This window comes from Suncus etruscus, chromosome 4 (assembly GCF_024139225.1).
Source record: "Suncus etruscus isolate mSunEtr1 chromosome 4, mSunEtr1.pri.cur, whole genome shotgun sequence".
NCBI classification, from domain to species: domain Eukaryota; kingdom Metazoa; phylum Chordata; class Mammalia; order Eulipotyphla; family Soricidae; genus Suncus; species Suncus etruscus.
In genome coordinates, this window is record NC_064851.1 from 59,442,940 (window position 1) to 59,446,615 (window position 3,676).

General features: G+C 35.6%; 1 non-coding gene across 1 annotated transcript; it reads left to right on the forward strand.

Annotated features, from left to right (window-relative positions):
* The first annotated feature begins 3,227 nt into the window (after positions 1 to 3,227).
* LOC126007430 (U1 spliceosomal RNA) lies at positions 3,228 to 3,391 on the forward strand. The gene has a single exon (XR_007495003.1). It is a non-coding gene; the product is annotated as a U1 spliceosomal RNA (small nuclear RNA).
* Positions 3,392 to 3,676: the final 285 nt, after the last annotated feature.

Sequence of the window (3,676 nt, forward strand, 5' to 3'; positions counted from 1 at the left end):
TTCAGAAGACATCAAGGACAAATGCTTGAGCTATGGAACTTTAAAATATTACTATTACTATTAAATAGCAATTAAAAATCTTTTAATTTTTTGAATTGTTTCAAATAGCCCTGTAGAAACATAATATCTTAGACATGGCTAAATTTTAGAATTGAACACAAAATGTCCAAATATGAGGACAACACAGTTGGCTCTAGATTTTTAGGGATAGTGGAAAGGGAAAAGATTCAGTGAAAGCTTATCAGAATTTGATAGCAGCCTTTACACACAATTAGAAACATAACAGCTATTAATTACTATGGACAGCTTATTATGTGTCTCCTTCCCCAAATTTGATGGAGATTTAAATCCTTCATTTTAATGTGGTCCTCAAACTACGGCCCGTGGGCTACATATTGTATTTGTTCCCATTTTGTTTCCTCACTTCAAAATAAGATATATGCAGTGTGCATAGGAATTTGTTCATAGTTTTTTTTTCTATAGTTCTGTCCTCCAACAGTCTGAGGGTCAGACTGGTCCCCTGTTTAAAATGTTTGAGGATCACTGAAAAGATTTGTAATGTAATGACCTGATTTAGCTACAAAGAAGAAAAAAAATATCTGACAGCTGAGACCAAAAGAAGTATTCATCTCCAAAGTTCATGTTAGCCTTTGTTTCCCTTTCCAGTTTTTATGTGTGTGTGTGTGTGTGTGTATGTGTGTGTGTGTATGTGTGTGTGAAAGAGAGAGAGATAGAGAGACATAAACTCAAAGACAGAGACAGAGAAAGAACTCTTTGTATTTCAGCTCAAATTACTTTGCTTGGAAGAAATAGAGTTGAAAATGAGGAGGTAGTGTAAGAAAACGTTGAAAGAAAAGTTCCCATTCTTAGAGACAGAGCAACTGTCGAGAAATGGAACCGAGTTAGTTAATTTCAATGCTTTGCTAGATCTTAGGAAAGAAAAGGCAGGGAGGATACTCCATAGAAGGTGCACCTGGCGCTTGGAGGTGGATTATGATTCACAGTAATGATTCACTGGAGCATTTCATGTATGGATAATTATTCTACTTTTCAGTTTTAGGCTTAATCCTTGGCCCACACTGTCCCCAGATGAAGACAGAATGGGCTCTGATCTAAGACCTCTATACCTATTGGATATATGGCTTCTGGATATATGGCCTATTCATTAAGTTTTCTTTATGTTTCCTATGAATGGAGCACATTTGGCTCATTTCCTCACTTCTGCCTTTGCTCTATAAAAAAGGCATTCTAAAATATGATCATTTAGGGTGATTCTTAGTTCCAGCTGGCTGGCTATTTTGTAAGAGACATCGAATAAAGCTTTAAATAACCTGAACATATGAAAGTGAAGTGAGGATTGCAGGCTACAAAGGAGTAGTATATTGATTTAATGATTACACACATAGTCCCATAAAATTAGTCATGAAACAAATACTAATTAAAAATAATGTTACTATTTAAATCTATCTCTGCACAGCTGCAGGACAAACAGATTAGATTCAGAAAGCCAAGAGGTGGGGAGGAAATTGAGAGGTCTGTGTGGAAATTTATCGGTCTGAGAACTTGCTGTATGTATTAGTGACAGTTAGAGTACTTTGGGCCAAAAGACTTGGATTCCTAAGAAAATTCTCTATGCTCTCAGAGCAATAAAAGTGACCCTTCTGCATTTTCAGTTTACTTCTTTTAGATCTCATCTAGCCAAGTTAAATCCACCATGAGTAAATGTGTGGACATTGTCAAAGATATCTATTAATGGACAAAGGCCCACTTGAAAGGTCATAAAGTATTTCTCTCACTTGGATGGTGAATAACCGTTTGGGATTTCTTGACTTTCTCATATTGTCTGCTGAGGTGGTGCTAATGTGCATCAACAAAAGCTTGTCTTGGCTCAGTGGTCTAAAGGAAAGAGACGAAGAATTGAATTCTTTGCCACAGACAGTATTGTAAGACAGGAAGTTTTCTCTAACGAAGTCTGCAAGGCTCACTTTAAGCTTAGCAGCTATAGCTACTAATTGTAGCTAGTAATCAGAATAGGCAACACTTGAACTCAGTGAAATTGTTCCAATATAATTACCTATAGTAGGAGAATAAAATGTTAAATCCACTGAGCTACCAGAGCTACCAGAAATCCACAGGAAAGTGTAAAGAACTTTGAGTGTATAGAAAAAGGGGAGGAGGGGGATGGGGGGCATTGGTGATGGGAATGTTGTATTGGTGGTGTTTTTTAAAGACTAAAAGCCAACTATAAACATGTTTGTAATTGTAGTGCTTAAATAAATATATAATTTAAAAAATAAATACAAATTTATTGGTAGGACCAGAAAGATAATACAGGGGTTAAAGTCTCTTTCTTGCTGATCCCAGTTTGTATCCTGGCATTTTATATTTTTCCTGAGCACTGCCAGGAGTGACTTCTAAGTAAGAAGCCAGGAAAAGCCTTGCATAAGGCAGGTGCATCCCTATGCCCCACTAAATGTCATTGGTAAACTGTAAAAACAGAATAAAGCAGAAGCCTGATAAAGGCAAATTCATAATGTTAAGCACACAGAACAAAAAGCATAAAAACCCAATAGAAATACATTTATGCCTTTGGTACATGTCTTCAGCACAAAACTACTGACTCTATTTTTTATCTGTTGGTCCATCATTTCATGATTTACAATAAGCAGCAATTCTGAATACTATCTTCCCATGGATATAGTCAGTGAAGGAGAGCCCCCATCTATAAGAAATTTGCTTATTTCCTCATCTCCCCCTTTAAACAAAGGTGGTCTTGAGATAGGAACTGGTAGAACACAAATATTGAAAAATGACAACTCATAGGAAAATGGAAAGAAGATCAGGGTTATATAATTCTCCAATATGAAGCAGCCTGATGCTATTTAATATAAAAGCAAATGGCCTAAATATATAATAATTATAATTCTACTACAAATTAAAGCAGAATGTGGCAATATTTTTATAAAAGTTTTATTTTTGTCAACATGAGTTATAATTTTACAATATTATCTATGTATCACACATGATATAATATTTAGTGTTTAAAATGCTAACAGAAAGCCATTGTGAGACTGTAAAATCATTTTTAGTGAAAGTTTAGAATTTCAGAGAAGCAATTATGTAAATATATTGTGTGGAATTAATTCTCTAATGACATTGGATAAATATACTGATTTTAAAATTTATCATTACTACTATTTATGTATATAACATTAAAGTAACCTTTAATACTTATCTGGCAGGGGCTATACCATGATCACAAAGGTGTTTTCCCCAGGGCGAGGCTCACCCATTGCACTCCGGGTGTGCTGACCCCTGCGATTTCCCTAAATGTGGGAAACTCGACTGTGTAATTTGTGGTAGTGGGGGACTGCGTGCGCGCTCTCCCTTGAAAAAAAAAAAGTAACCTTTAGAATAGCTTTTGCACAAGCAATTGTACTATTTGAAATAGTAAAGACTAAATCTAGTGATATAATTTTGAAAGCATTTAAAATTAGATGGCTTTACATATATAACATATATATTTGTATTAGTAAATTTTGGGGGGGTTGCCATACCCACAGTGCTCAGGGCTTACTCCTGGCTCTATGCTCAGGGATCACTCCTGGTAGTGCTTATAGGACTATATGGGTTGCAGGTGTTTAAACCCATGTCAGATACTTAAGGCAAGGTCACT